General features: G+C 42.2%; 4 non-coding genes across 4 annotated transcripts; all 4 read left to right on the forward strand.

Annotated features, from left to right (window-relative positions):
• The first annotated feature begins 1,950 nt into the window (after positions 1 to 1,950).
• Positions 1,951 to 2,048, forward strand: LOC134603923 (small nucleolar RNA U13). Its single transcript, XR_010090660.1, has one exon. It is a non-coding gene; the product is annotated as a small nucleolar RNA U13 (small nucleolar RNA).
• A 6,266-nt stretch (positions 2,049 to 8,314) lies between these two features.
• LOC134603924 (small nucleolar RNA U13) lies at positions 8,315 to 8,427 on the forward strand. The gene has a single exon (XR_010090661.1). It is a non-coding gene; the product is annotated as a small nucleolar RNA U13 (small nucleolar RNA).
• Positions 8,428 to 9,254: 827 nt separating this feature from the next.
• On the forward strand, positions 9,255 to 9,352 carry LOC134603920 (small nucleolar RNA U13). The gene has a single exon (XR_010090657.1). It is a non-coding gene; the product is annotated as a small nucleolar RNA U13 (small nucleolar RNA).
• An 812-nt stretch (positions 9,353 to 10,164) lies between these two features.
• LOC134603922 (small nucleolar RNA U13) lies at positions 10,165 to 10,262 on the forward strand. Its single transcript, XR_010090659.1, has one exon. It is a non-coding gene; the product is annotated as a small nucleolar RNA U13 (small nucleolar RNA).
• The last annotated feature ends 5,347 nt before the right edge of the window (positions 10,263 to 15,609 follow it).

A 15,609-nucleotide genomic window follows, 5' to 3' on the forward strand; every position in this document is an offset into this window, starting at 1 on the left:
TTTCCAATATAAATCTTTATTTTATTAGCCAAATTATTCACGCGAGTTGGCGATCTCTTTGTCAGTGTACCATGGCAGTAAAATTTTAATGTGTTTTTGTAATGTCTATGAAAGAATGACTCTCGATGGTCAGACTGATCTAACACTGGACCAAGGGTTATTAGCTTCAGATCGACCACTAGTTATTTCGATAAACATTGTATTATTTAAAGATACAATTTAACTTTTATAATAAAGGAATGGATAAAAAAAAAGACCTATTCACAATTGAAACTTAACAGTTTAATTTGAGTAAGAGTCAAAGTACAAATCTACTTTGCGAAGAAGAGTGTCATAGTGAATAATAGACCAAAGAGTCCAGATGACTCTGTATTAAACAAATTAGTGTAGTCGCTATCCTTACTTGAAACTAATTGCTATTTTTAGTAAAATGCATTAATATAGTATGGCCACCAGAGGTCCTCCCAATCTAGGAATCGTAGCCCTAAAGATCACTGATGTTGGTTCATATTGATAACATGGTTCTGTAATTCTGTATGGCCACAAGGGGTCGCCACAGTACTTAAATATTAGTACTGAAAAATGATAATAGTAATAATAATAACTAGTATTTATATAGCACCTTTCTCCCAGTGGGACTCAAAGTGTTTTTCAGCGCATGATGAATAGTAATAGATGTTATTATTACCCAATTCATGGGACTCATTTTATCAACCTCGGAAGGATGAGGGGCTGAGTTTGCCCTGCTGGGATTTGAACCTGTGACCTTGCATTTTTGAACTGGCTTTGTAATCAAGAAATTTACCAACTTAGCTACCGTACTGGAAAAAGCTATTATTATTCTGCCACCAGAGGGGGCTCTATGTTGATATCTGCACTATAAGAAAAAAAATAAAATTATATTCTTGTTTAGTAATTATTAAAGAGACACTCTAGTCACCCAGACCACTTCATCTCATTGAAGTGTTCTGTTTGCAGTGTCCCTGTCCCAAAGCCACTAGAGGCGCATCTGAGATTTTATCAGAGTTTTACTAAGTGATACTGGACATCCTCACGCTCCTGTGTAGGTGCTGCACAGGATTGCCACGCACTGCATGGAGACACTGAATGCTCCGCATAGAGATGCATTGATTCAATGCATCCCATCCAGGAGATGCTGATTGGCGCAGTATATTACTGCACATGCACAATAACTTACCCATGCATTCCTAAGGGAAAGCTTTGGACTGGCTAAAAATCTCAGACATGGAGGTGCAGCAAGGTGGGCTAAGCCGTAGCGAGACCGGCACAGCGATGGAATTTGAGATTTCTGTGGGAAAAGCAAGTCTTATAGGTTGTTTGGTGTGTGCAGATCTGTATTTAGGAATGTATTTACTATCCACTGATATTGAGGCGGAAGTTTTTTTTTCTATCAGCTTTTACCCCACCATAACTCTTTGGTTTTTGCTGCACAGAAAACACAAAGCCTAAAGCATGACTCCTGTGTCAATCAACATAGATCTGGCATTGACTCAACCATGCAGGAGCACTCACTGCACCACCATCTACAAAAGAACACTTCTTGTGACAGCAGGACCAGAAACAATATTGTATAAAGTGGTGAACCCAGATTCCCTTGCTGAGAGAGTACTAAACATCTGTTGTCACTCTAGGGGCAATTATGGGAAATATTATTGAATGGAACATAGCTGGCAATGAGCTCTGGTGCTTACGACTCTTACGAGGAAAAAATATATGCGTGCATATATTATGTGAAAGACGAATAGCTATTTTTAAAACTTGAAACATTTTTTTTAACTACAAATTAGTTTATTAATTACACAATACTGTTTGCATGATTTACAATGTGTTATTAGCTTTATTGAATAGGATTATGTATTTATTTTTTTTAACCACAAGTTACTTAAGGGTTTCTTCAAATTGGGATTTCACAGCGCTCATCCCAAATTGATCCTTCTGGTTCTTATATAGGATGACAGGGTAGTTCATGTGTCTGTGTGAAATGTGCATCTGTCCTTGTTACGATTTGGCACATTACCCATCTGATTAAGAACCAAAGTTACCCAATAGAGTGGAAAAGTAAAACTTTTATCTGTAATAGAGATTAAAATGTTAGCTACTGATTCAGAATTGAGTGAAAGCAGAGACTGTGATTTATTACTTTTACATTGTGTTGATTTCAGCAATGTTAGTGAAAGGTTTGTAGTTAACTTTTGATTCCACAATAAAGCTTTTAAGAGTTTATGAGACATGCGTTCTCAGGAGTTGGGGCTCTTTGTGTGAGTATTCCATGGGAGAAGACTTTTACTGGGTTAGTCTTAATGGTTTTTTAACCTGACTATAAAAGAGTGAGTCTCAATGGTCCATACTGGTTTTTAAATTTATTTTGGATGTGCATGAAAATACAGGCAAGCATTAATCGCCACAGCAGCAATATCAAGATACGGTAAGTACTGTTTTATCACTGAACCAATAGTGTTTCGCCCAAGGTTTACTTGTTTACTTATTTATTTATTATAATTCTTTATGTTTGCAGTGCATAGGGTATCACACAGGCTCATTTAGACATTGCATCAACATATGACAAAAACAATACATATTATTGTAGGCTTCACACAAAATGTCAGAGAAAGACTGCACTTTTTTTTTCTTTTTAAGCGTTAGTAAAGAAGACAGCAAGAGCACTTTTCTATGAATGGAATAATCTAGTAGATTACATGAATTATGGAACAGAGTTATAGAATATATTAACATAAAAGTACCACTGGGTGGGTAGAGTAGCCTAGTGTAGCTGTATAGGTAATGCACTCATGGCAGATCAAAATAACTGGATTGCAATAAGCATCAATCGAAGGAGAAAACAATATTAGAGGTACTGGGCTACCGGTAATTTGTGCTGGCCCCTTAGCCAATACCGAGAGATTGTGAGGCCTGAATGTAACTGTTATCAGTTGATCCAAAGAGTCTCCGACCGAGCCAGGGCATCAGACAGTCTGGAGTGCTTTGATCCAGGGCAGTATTTGAGGTTTGGGTTCGCTGTACATCGGCAGTGCATACTCTGTGGTCAGTTGTGCACACGTGTGGTTCAGGCTGGCTGTCCTGAGAGTGGAGAGACTTGTTTCTCCACAGTGGGCACGGGTCGTCAGGAACTTGCAGACTAAAGCCTTGAAGGTAGGACAACTTACGCGCTGGAATTCTGCGCCGTCTTTTCTGCAGTGTCCCCCTGGGGAGATGATGATAGCGGTGAAGTAGGCGACGATGGGCAGTAGTGTGGTTTTGGGGGTTTGAGAATCTGCCAGCTGGAGTGGAGGTAGATCTCTGGTCCTGAAGCTTTGCTCAAAACAGCTAGCAAATGTGGTCGAATGATAGGAGGAACTGTTCCATGCGTGGAGGTAAGCATGGTAAGGTGTCCACGGCTGTTGGCCTTAGCAGGACGGCCATGTGGGTTGCTAGGCCTCGGCCTTCCATATCACCAGGTAGCTTGAAGTTACGTCGGGCTGGCCACGACAATACACCAGTGGGGACCAGGATATCCCCCACCGGTACAAAGAGGGTGGGGGGGACCGGGCTCAGGATTAGTCAGCAGTGTGCTCCCTGCGAGTCTATGAACGTTCTGCATGCTCAATGCAGTCAGGTGCCGCACCCCACCCAAGGTTTACTGATTATTTAGATAAACTTATTATTTTTAGATAAAACTTAACTAATAATAATCTAATATCTACTCACAATAGAAAACCAACAGTTTAACTTGAGTAAGAGTCAAAGTACAAATCTACTTTGCGAAGAGTGTCATGGTGAATAATAGACCAAAGAGTCCAGATGACTCTGTATTAAACAAATTAGTGTAGTGGCTATCCTTACTTGAAACTAATTGCTATTTTTAGTAAAATGCATTAATATAGTATGGCCACCAGAGGACTTGGAATCGTAGCCCTAAAGATCACTGATGTTGGTTCATATTGATAATATGGTTCTGTAATTCTGTATGGCCACAAGGGATCGCTACAGCACTTAAATATTAGTACTGAAAAATGATGATAATAATAACTAGTATTCATATAGCACCTTTCTCCCAGTGGGACTCAAAGTGTTTTTCAGCACACGCTCTCGGAATTAACCAAATCGGCAGCTGACTAGTAATAGATAGTAATAGATGTTTTTATTATCCAATTGATGGGACTCATTTTATCGACCTCGGAAGGATGAAGGGCTTAGTTGACCCTGCCGGGGTTTTTTTTTTGTTGGTAAAATGCATTAATATAGTATGGCCACCAGAGGTCTTCCCAATCTTGGAATCCTAGCCCTAAAGATAACTGATGTTGGTTCATATTGATAACATGGTTCTGTAATTCTGTATGGCCACAAGGGGTCGCTACAGTACTTAAATATTTGTGCTGAAAAAAAAATCAAACTGCCACCAAAGGGGGCTCTATGTTGATAACTGCACTAACAGGAAAAAAAAGAAAAGGGATATTCTGGTTTAGTGATTCTTAAAGGGACACTATAGTCACCCACAGGGCTGCCATCAGAAATTTTGGGGCCCCTGACAAAGCACAAGGTCTGGCCCCCCCCCCCTCCCTCCCGGGCCCGCCCACACCCTACCTAGTTCGCTGACAATGATGCAGGACTGAATGTGGTGTGTATGGTAGAAGTAAATTAGAATGTGTGTAATGGATGTAGTGTTTGTGTGTATTAGATACTGTTTGTGCAGTGAATGCAGAGTGTGTGTTTGTGTAGCGGATGCAGTGTGTATAGTGAACATAGAGTGTGTGTTGAGTAGTGGATGTAGTGTGTGTTTGTGTAGTGGATGTAGTGTTTGTATGTACTATATGAAATGTGTTTAGTGGATGCAGTGTCTGTAGTGGATGTAGTGTGTGTATTAGACACAGTGTCTGTGTATAGTGAAGGCAGAGTGTTTCAATTTATGGTGGATGTAGTGTGTGTACTGTGAATACAGGATGTTTGTGTAGTGGATGCTGTGTGTACAGTTAATGCAGAGTGTATGTTAGTGTAGTGAATGCAGAGTGTGTGTCAGTATAGTGAATCCAGAGTGTGTGCATAGTTTAGTGAATGCAGAGTGTGTGTTAGTGTGTAATAAATGCAGAGTGTGTGTTAGTGTGTAATAAATGCAGAGTGTGTGTTAGGGTGTAATAAATGCAGAGTGTGTGTTAGGGTGTAGTGAATGCAGAGTGTGTCAGTGTAATGAATGTAGTGTGTGTAAATTTGTAGTGAATGCAGAGTGTGTGTTAATGTGTAGCGGATGCAGAGTGTGTGTTAATGTGTAGCGGATGCAGAGTGTGTGTTAGTGTAGTGAATGCAGAGTGTTAATGTGTAGTGAATGCAGAGAGTGTGTTAGTGTGTAGCGGATGCAGAGTGTGTGTTAGTGTAGTGAATGCAGAGTGTGTGTCAGTATAGTGGATGCAGTGAGTGTGTTAGTGTGTAGTGTATGCAGAGTGCATGTTGTATTAGTGAATGCAGTGTGTGTATTGTATTAGTGTATGCAGTGTGTGTTAGTGTATGCAGTGTGTGTGTGTTAGTGTATGCAGTGTGTGTGTGTGTTGTATTCGTGTATGCAGTGTGTGTTGTGTCAGTGTTTGCAGAGTGTGTGTTGTATCAGTGTTTGCAGAGTGTGTGTTGTGTCAGTGTTTGCAGAGTGTGTGTTGTGTCAGTGTTTGCAGAGTGTGTCTTGTGTCAGTGTATGCAGAGTGTGTCTTGTGTCAGTGTATGCAGAGTGTGTTGTGTCAGTGTATGCAGAGTGTGTTGTATTAGTGTATGCAGTGTGTGTTGTGTTAGTGTATGCAGAGTGTGTGTTGTGTCAGTGTATGCAGTGTGTGTGTTGTGTCAGTGTATGCAGTGTGTGTGTGTGCAGGGCCGTCTTTAATAACGACTGGACCCGCTTGCTTGGGCCCCCTGGGCCCTGCCGCCGTCGCCCCTCACTCCCTGGTATGCAATCACGGCATCCATCCCAATGCAGTGGCGGCATTAAATAGAATGAATTTTATTGGGACACCCAATTGCAAGATTGGAGTAAAGGTAGAACCCCATCTGTCGTGCAACTCTAACAATGCTTTGACAGGTGGGGCTCTACCAATTTCCCATGCTTGCAGGGTTGTATTTAGCACTGTTTTGTGTGTTTGAATGTAAGCATGTGTTTGTATGAAGTATGTTTGTGTTAATGTGTTTGTATGTGGTACTGGAGTTTGAATGCAAGTGTGCATTTATGTGTAGTGTTTGTTTTTGAATGTAGGAGTGTGCTTGTATGTAGTGTTGAAGTTTGAATGGAGGGGTGTATTTGTATATAAAGCTGCGGCTCAGATGCACAGGTACATACTCTGACACACAAGCAGATACACAGATACATACACTGACTACATACAGATAAGCAGGCACATACACTGACAGACATACTGACACACAGGTACATATATTGACACACACAGACACATACACTGGTAGACGTACTGACAGACACACACAGGCTTATATACAGACATACTGACACACACACTGATCAACATACTGACACACATACACTGACAGAAATACTGACACCCACACACAGGCACATACACTGACCGAGATACTGACACACACACACTGACAGACACACTGACACCCATATACACTGAGAAATACTGACACACATCCAGGCACATATACTGACACACACAGACACATACAGAGACTGACACATGCATGCACATGCACTGACAGACATACTAACACACACACATAGATATACTGACACACACAAATATTTTGACACACAGACAGACCTACTGACACACACAGATATATTGACACACAGACAAACAGACATACTGACACACAGACAAACAGACATATACAGACACACAGACAGATATATTGACACACAGACAAACAGACATACTGACACACAGACATACTGACACATATGTAAAATGTACATTTTTAAACCCACCCTCCAGTTTCCTACCTTTTGCTGGAGGGTGGATTCTATGGGGTTCCAGTGTGGTGCCTGAGGATGATGGGAGTGAGGATCCCCCATCCTCACTCCCTCCCAGCCGGCTGCCGGAAAGCAAGGGGCCCGGTTGTGGGGGGGAAAGAGCGCCCGACCGGGCCCCTGCTGATACAAGCCCTCCGGGTGGCCCTAAGTGCATGGGCCACCCGGTGGGACTCAGAGGACGGGGGAAAATTTTTTACATAATTTTTTATTTTTTTTTATCTAATTACATGTTTCTCCCCCCTCCCTGCTTACCTTGTCCAGGGAGGGGGGAGATTCCATGATCCCTGGGGCCCAGGCAGCACACAGCTTCTCTTCTCTCCTCTGTTCCAATAACTCTCGCGAGACCCGCGGAGCGTTGCCATGGCAACCGGGTCTCGCGAGAGTTATTACAAGAGAGAAGAAGCTGTGTGCTGCCTGGGCCCCCTCTGCGGTAACAGGGAGCCGGGGGCCCGCGGCTGTACACATAGATAGCGATATTCGCTATCTATGTGTGCAGGGAGGGAAAGTGGGGCCCAGGACTGCCAGAGCAGTCCGGGCCCCCCAGGGCCGCCGGGCCCGTGACAACCGTCATGGTTGTCACCCCCTGATGGCGGCCCTGGTCACCCAGACAACCTCTGGTTTGCACTGACTAATGGCACTGACTTCACATGAATGCTCACTGTGCTGCCATCTGCAAAAGACCACTTCTTGTGAGAGCAGGACCAGAAAAAATATTGTTAAATGTGAAGAATGGAAAAACACTTACTGAGGCAGTTCAGAGAGAGTACTAAACAAAATAGTAAACATCACTAAACATCTGTCACCACACCTGAGGCAATTGTGAGAAATATTATTAAACAGAACATTGGTGATGGAGCTCTGGTGTTTACGACTCTTATAAGAAAAAAAAAGGGTCAGTGGGCATTGCAAATGTGAGATTTGAGTTGTGATTGGTTACGGTGTGTGCATATATTATATGAAAGCACAATAGCTTTCTTTTGTACTTTGTTTACATTTTAACTGCAAAACTGCATGAGAACGTACAGCGTCAGATTTTTCCCCATAGGAAAGCATTGATTGAAAGATTTCCTATGGGGAGGTCTAATGCGCGCATTAGAGCTCGCTCATCGCGTGACGTCAGAGGGGGTGGAGCATTGACCCAGCGCCGAGGGTCATCTGCGCTGGGCTAAGGTAAGGGAATAAATGGTTTTTAACCCCCCCCCTTTTTTTTTTTACTGGGGGAGGGGCGGGACGGGGGGACGTGATGCCTTTAATAGGATGATTTATATTTTTTAACCACATGTTACTTAAGGGTTTCTTTACATTAGGATTTCACAGCTTTCACTCACCATTTGCACTTTCTAGTTCTTATATATGATGACCTTGGAGGTAGGATTTCATGCATTTGCGTGAAATGTACATTTGTTCTTGTTACGACCTGGCATATTACCCATCTGATTAAGAACCAACATTCATACAAAGAGTAAAAAATTAGAATATAAAGTAGCTACATTAGGGGTTTAGATCAATAAGCAAATAAAGTGAAGCTGTGTTTTTATAATATTGAATTGTATGCAGATCAACCATTTTGTGTGAATGTTTGCAGTTTAGTTTGGATTCCTCAATTACTCTTGATAAGAAGAGAATGTGAGGTTTTATTACAAGAAATGTAAAAACCCATAGCTAATTAGCTGAAAAGAAAAAAACTATCCACAGTACAAATGTAATTGTTCAACTTGAGTAAGAAAGTCAAAGTCCAAATCTACTTTCCAAAGAGTATCATAGTGGATAATACGCAAAAGAATCCTGATGTCACTATATAAAACAAACTAACGTAGTGGCTATCCTTATTTGAAACTAATTGATAATATTGATGATGTGCAATAATATAGTATGACCACCAGAGGTCTTCCCAATGCTAGAATGTTAGCCCTTAAGATCACTGGTGTTGGTTCATATTGATAATGTGGTGCAGTAATGCCGAATGACCACAAGGGGTCGCAACAGTAGTTAAATAGTACTGAAAAAAATTATTACTATTCTGCCACCAGAGGGAGCTCTATGTTGATGTCTGCACTATAAGAAAAATATTATATGAAAGAAAAATAGCTTTCTTTTGTAGTTTTTTTAAATTTTAACTGCAAATTAATCAATTAATTACTAATACCGTTTGCATTATTTACAATGTGTAATCAGCTTTATTTAATAGGATTATTTATATATTTTAACCACAAGCTACTTAATGGTTTCTTTACATTGGGATTTTGCAGCTATCATTTATGGTTTGATCCTTCTGGTTCTTACATATGATGACTGGGGATTTCATGCGTTTGCGTGAAATGTGCATCTGTTCTTGTTACGACTTGGCACATTACCCGTCTGATTAGGAACCAACATTTACAGGTGGAAAAAATAGAATGTAAAGTAGTTATGTTCAGATCAGTAAACAAATACATTAAAGCTGTTTTTTTTATGATGTTGAACTGAATACAGATCAATAATTATGTCTGAAGTTTAGTTTGGGTTTTTCAATAACTCTCGATAAGAAGAGTTCATGTGGTTTTGTTACAAGACATGCTAAAAAAAAAAACATAGCTAATAAGCTTAAAAGGAAAACTATCCACAATACAAATGTAATTGTTCAACTTGAGTAAGAAAGTCAAAGTCCCAATCTACTATCCAAAGGGTATCGTGGTGGATAATAGGCAAAATAATCCTGATGTCACTATATAAAACAAACTAACGTAGTGGCTATCCTTATTTGAAACTAATTGATAATATTGATGATGTGCAATAATATAGTATGACCACCAGAGGTCTTCCCAATGCTAGAATGTTAGCCCTTAAGATCACTGGTGTTGGTTCATATTGATAATGTGGTGCAGTAATGCCGAATGACCACAAGGGGTCGCAACAGTAGTTAAATAGTACTGAAAAAAAATATTATTATTCTGCCACCAGAGGGAGCTCTATGTTGATGTCTGCACTATAAGAAAAATATTATATGAAAGTAAAATAGCTTTCTTTTGTAGTTTGTTTACATTTTAGCTGCAAATTAATTAATTAATTACTAATACTGTTTGCATTATTTACAATGTGTAATCAGCTTTATTTAATAGGATTATTTATATATTTTAACCACAAGCTACTTAATGGTTTCTTTACATTGGGATTTTGCAGCTGTCATTTATGATTTGATCTTTCTGGTTCTTATCCATGATGACTGGGGATTTCATGCGTTTGCGTGAAATGTGCGTCTGTTCTTGTTATGATTTGGCACATTACCCGTCTGATTAGGAACCAACATTTACAAGTGGAAAAAATAGAATGTAAAGTAGTTATGTTCAGATCAGTAAGCAAATATATTAAAGCTGGTTTTTATGATGTTGAACTGAATACAGATCAATAATTATGTCTGAAGTTTAGTTTGGGTTTCTCAATAACTCTCGATAAGAAGAGTTCATGTGGTTTTGTTACAAGACATGCTAATAAGCTTAAAAGGAAAACTATCCACAATACAAATGTAATTGTTCAACTTGAGTAAGAAAGTCAAAGTCCCAATCTACTATCCAAAGGGTATCGTGGTGGATAATAGGCAAAAGAGTCCTTACGCCACTATATAAAACAAACTAATGTAGTGGCTATCCTTATTTGAAACCAATTGATATTATGTTGAAGGGCAATAATATAGTATGACCATTGTGTCATTGAAGCAATGCTTTCCTATGGGGAGGGCCTAACATGCTCGCAGTAGATGAGCATCATGCCTCCCTGTCAGATGACTTCAAAGGAGGTAGGGCACCGAGGCATATTGTTGCTGGAAGTGGGTAAGTGATTAAAGGTTTTTTTATACCGGAGGAGAAGGGGTTGCAAGGGAGGTAGGGACCAAAGGGCACTATAGTACAGATTTGTATTCCTAACACTATAGAATCTGTTTAAAGGGGCACTATAGTCACTAGAACCACTACAGCTTAATGTGGTGGTTCTGGTCTCTATAGCATGTCCCTGCAGGCTTTTCAATGTAAACACTACCTTTTCATGGAAGAGGCAGTGTATACATTGCTGCCTAGTAATACCTCTAGTGACAGTCACTCAGAAGGCAACTACAGGTGTTTCCTGTATCAGTGTTACACAGCGACTCCACTAGTGCCTCCTATTTCAGTGCTGCACTGTGTGCAGTAAGTACGTTCCGCATCTCCATGCTCTGCATATTGCCTTACAATGCTTTCCTATGGGAAAGCTTTGATTGGCTGAGATCATCAAGAGGATCCCAGCCATGTAGGCAGTGCAAGGAGGAGCCAGCTGCGGTGAGACCTTTTTTTTTTTTACTGAGATCGGATGGGGGTTGGTAACCTAAACAGCCACTTCAGGACTATAGTGTCAGGAATACATGTTTGTATTCCTGACACTATAGTGTTTCTTTAAACACAAAGTATAGAAAAAGGATATTCCTATCTATGCAATAGAAATCTCTGCCATAATTAGTAAAACAAAATCATAAATATAAATTAATATATTTATATATAGAGAGCGAGAGAGACAGAGAAAGAACAAAAGGGTCGTTCTTTGTTGAACTAATTTGCATGTGCCCACCCAGAATGCCTTGCAGTATTAACATACTTGAAAACAAGTGAAATCTCAATGTATCTTTCCTAGTAAAATATTTTATAAATACATTTTAATAAAAAAATACAGGGCACCAATTATTGTAGGTAGAGTATAGCGAGATTTCTGTAGGTGGCCCCATTTGATTAGTTTTGGACCGTCTAAGTTTGAGGACATAGTGATCACCTGTTTTACATAGAGCTTGAATGATTAGGGAAAGCGCAGAATGGGATGCTTTTTTTTTTAACAGTAAGTAATATTGGAGGAGCCATGGTGTGCAGTATAAATGGCTGTTTTAATAATGGAGTTTGTTTGGCACTCGAATGAGAGTGACTCCTACTGGTAGTTGGATATTATTACATAGTTGTTGTACCTCTGCTCGTATTAGAAAACATATTTAAACTGCTATCATTATTTAGCATTGACCATGATGACACCTAGGTGTTAAGATGAGAACTACGTGTGTGATTTATTCTACCCCTGTTACAAGATATCACTGGAAATAGCTTTACTAGACACAAATTACAAAAAAACCTACCACCTTTGAATAGGTTGGGTTTAACTCATTAGAAACATTATAGATTTAGTTCTCTACAATAACAATTTATGTTGTTAAAGTATACTTTTTGAATTTGGTTTATTATTAATTTCTAATTAAATTTTTTTAGGATACCACACCAATAAAGGTTACATTTTAGATTGTATCTCATCATTTATTGTGCTTTTCAATAATAAAAACTAAATACAAAACACAGACGTGTGTTTCCAGATTGACATGCATATAGGCAGACATGCATTGTATTTAAAGGACCACTCTAGTGCCAGGAAAGCATACTCGTTTTCCTGGCACTAGAGTGCCCTGAGGGTGCCCCCACCCTCAGGGACCCACTCCCGCCCGGCTCTGGAAAGGGGAAAGGGGTAAAAACTTACCTTTTTCCAGCGCTGGGCGGGGAGCTCTCCTCCTCCTCTCCGCCTCCGTTCCTCCCCGTCGGCTGAATGCGCACGCGCGGCAAGAGCTGCGCGCGCATTCAGCCGGTCACATAGGAAAGCATTCATAATGCTTTCCTATGGACGCTTGCGTGCTCTCACTGTGATTTTCACAGTGAGAATCACGCAAGCGCCTCTAGCGGCTGTCAGTGAGACAGCCACTAGAGGATTAGGGGGAAGGCTTAACTAATTGATAAACATAGCAGTTTCTCTGAAACTGCTATGTTTATAAAACAATTAGTTAACCCTAGCTGGACCTGGCACCCAGACCACTTCATTAAGCTGAAGTGGTCTGGGTGCCTAGAGTGGTCCTTTAAGCCTTCAGTATTTATTTCTTTAGTTACTTTCATCAACAAACACTAGTTTATGTACAGTTTTTTTGATTGAACAAAAAATTCTTTATTTCGAAATAAACAGTTTACAGTTTAAAACATATCTGCGTCGAAGCGCAGTGTCAGACATTCTTACATACTTTATATCTTGCTAGCAGTCAGTTTTGGGCACTTTGGGCTGAGACCTTTATTAGTGCCCAAGTACCAACTGCCAACCATACATACATTAAATGCACCCATACCTTCCCACCAAAACAACAATAATAAATAAAAGGGGGAGGGGAGGTGAGGGGGCTTTCCGACTCTTTATCCAATAGGGGTTTTGTTGGTTGGGGTCAAGTCTCTGGAAGAAGAAAGGAGCGGAGGGGGGGGGGGGCTGAGGGGTCTAGGACTCAGTCCTCTTCTTCTTCACCGAGGTTATCTATGGTGTCATAGTCTCTGAGCAGGCTGTGGACCAGCCTGCGGCAGTCTCGGATAGTGACTTGTTCCCTCCTCAACACCAAGCGATTCCTGGCGAACCATAAGGCATCCTTCACGCAGCACAGTAGGCGCCATGCGTCCTCAATTGCCCCCACTGTGTGCGTTCCGGGAAATAGTCCATACAGGATAGAGTGATATGACAGATGCTGTCTCTCAACTGAGTCTCTGAGTTCTCTTTCCAGGGCTCCCAGCAAAGCCTGTGCAAATTTGCACTGCCAGAAGAGGTGTAGAGAAGTTTCCTCCTCCACAACACACTGCGGACAATGTCTGTATCTGCACAGCCCCCTCGCATGCATGAATGTCCTTAGGGGGAGGCCTCCCTGGATGGCCATCCATGCCATGTCTTTGTGTCTATTGGTCAGCCTGCCGGATGCCACCTTCTCCCATACAGTCTCTGTTGTGGCGGCTGGCAGCCCTGGAATAGACTCTGTAATGTCCTGTGCTCTGATTAGTTTGTAGATCACCTTGGGGGACCACAGTTCCGGTTTGACTCCTTCCAGATGGTGTTCCTTCACCAACTTTCTCACATCAAGGTAATACCAAGGAGTGTTCCAGTTGTAAGGGATGGAGCTGTCCCACTTGTTCCAGCCCAGCCCTCTCCAGATGGGTAGGAGGAAAAAGCGGGACATGGAGTTCAAGGCAGAGCAGTTTGCATTGTCTCTTAGCGTCCTGCGAACTCCGTTGCATACAAAGAAGGCTCGAAGCCAGGTGGGGATATCTGGAACTCCCTTGCCTCCCTTGCGGGGTTCTTTGTACATCACGGTGTGCTTCACTCTGTCCATCTTGGATCCCCAGATGAAGTGAAAAACTGCTCTTGTGATGGCTCTGCAAACAGCCATCAGAGGGGGCCACGCCTGGGCCGTGTACTGCAGAACAGGGAGGATCTCGTTCTGCAGCACTAGTTTTTTCCCTTCGATGGTAAGGTCTCTGAGGATCCACAATCCGAACTTCTGGTTCACTTTTGCCAGTCTCTCGTCCCAGCTTTTCAAGGCAGCACCCTCTCCCCCAAACCAGACCCCTAGAATCTTAATGAGGCCTGATTTGATGGGGAAGGGAAGAGGGTCTGAGGGTACATCCCACTGCCCAAATAGCATAGTCTCTGACTTCCCGCAATTGATCTTGGCTCCTGAAGCTCTGCTGAAGTCATCACAGGTGGACTTGAGTGCTCTCACTGCATGGTGGTCGGCGCAGAAGATGGTGACGTCGTCCATGTAGATCGAGCACTTTATTTCTTTCCCTCTGGTTCCTGGTGTGGTGATCCCTCTGATCTCACGGTTCTGCCTGATGGACTCGGCGAAGAGTTCTATGCAACAGACAAAGAGGAGAGGTGAGAGAGGGCAGCCTTGCCTGACCCCTGACCTGACTAGGAAGGGTTCAGTTTTCCAGCCATTCACCAACACAGTGCTGCAGATATCACGGTACATTAGGTTTACATAGGAGCAGAACACTTCCCCCAGCCCAAACCTGCGCAGTACTCTATTCATGAACTCATGAGAGACACGATCAAAGGCTTTCTCCTGGTCCAGGCACACGAGTGCAGCCCGGACCCGGCGATCCTTGATGTAATGGATCGTGTCTCTGCCGAGTGCCAGGCTGTCGGAGATCCGGCGTCCTGGGATAACACAGGTCTGGTCAGGGTCGATGATCCCTCCTATGACCGCCTTCAGTCTGGTTGCTAAGACCTTGGCCAGGATCTTGTAGTCCACATTAAGGAGAGAGATGGGTCTCCAGTTTTTAAGGTCGCATCTCTCCCCCTTCTGTTTATACAAAATCGTGATCATACCTTCCCTGAGAGTGGGTGGTAGGCTGCCCGTCTCTGCCATCTCCTCATACAGGGCCAGCAGGTCCGGTCCAATGAGGTCCCACAGCATTACGTATAACTCGGCTGGGAGACCGTCACTGCCCGGGGTCCTGCCTGGTCTAAAGGATCTGACCGCAACGTGCAGCTCCCCCAGAGTCAGGGGGCCGTCTAGCACGGCTTTCCCTGTTGGGTCTACCGTCCTCGTGATACCCGAGAGGAATCTCTCGGCGGCATCACTGCACATATGCTTAGGGGAGTAGAGGTCCTTGTAGTAGTCCGTTACTACCTTCGTGACCCTCTCTTTCCCCTGTTGCATATCACCATTACCATCACGTAACTCAGACAGGGGTGTGTGGCCAGAGTGGAGTTTCCTAAAGAAGAAAGAGTTACACTTCTCCCCCTTCTCAAGATTCTCCACTTTGGAACGAAAGATGATT

This window comes from Pelobates fuscus, chromosome 3 (assembly GCF_036172605.1).
Source record: "Pelobates fuscus isolate aPelFus1 chromosome 3, aPelFus1.pri, whole genome shotgun sequence".
In the NCBI taxonomy this organism is placed as follows: domain Eukaryota; kingdom Metazoa; phylum Chordata; class Amphibia; order Anura; family Pelobatidae; genus Pelobates; species Pelobates fuscus.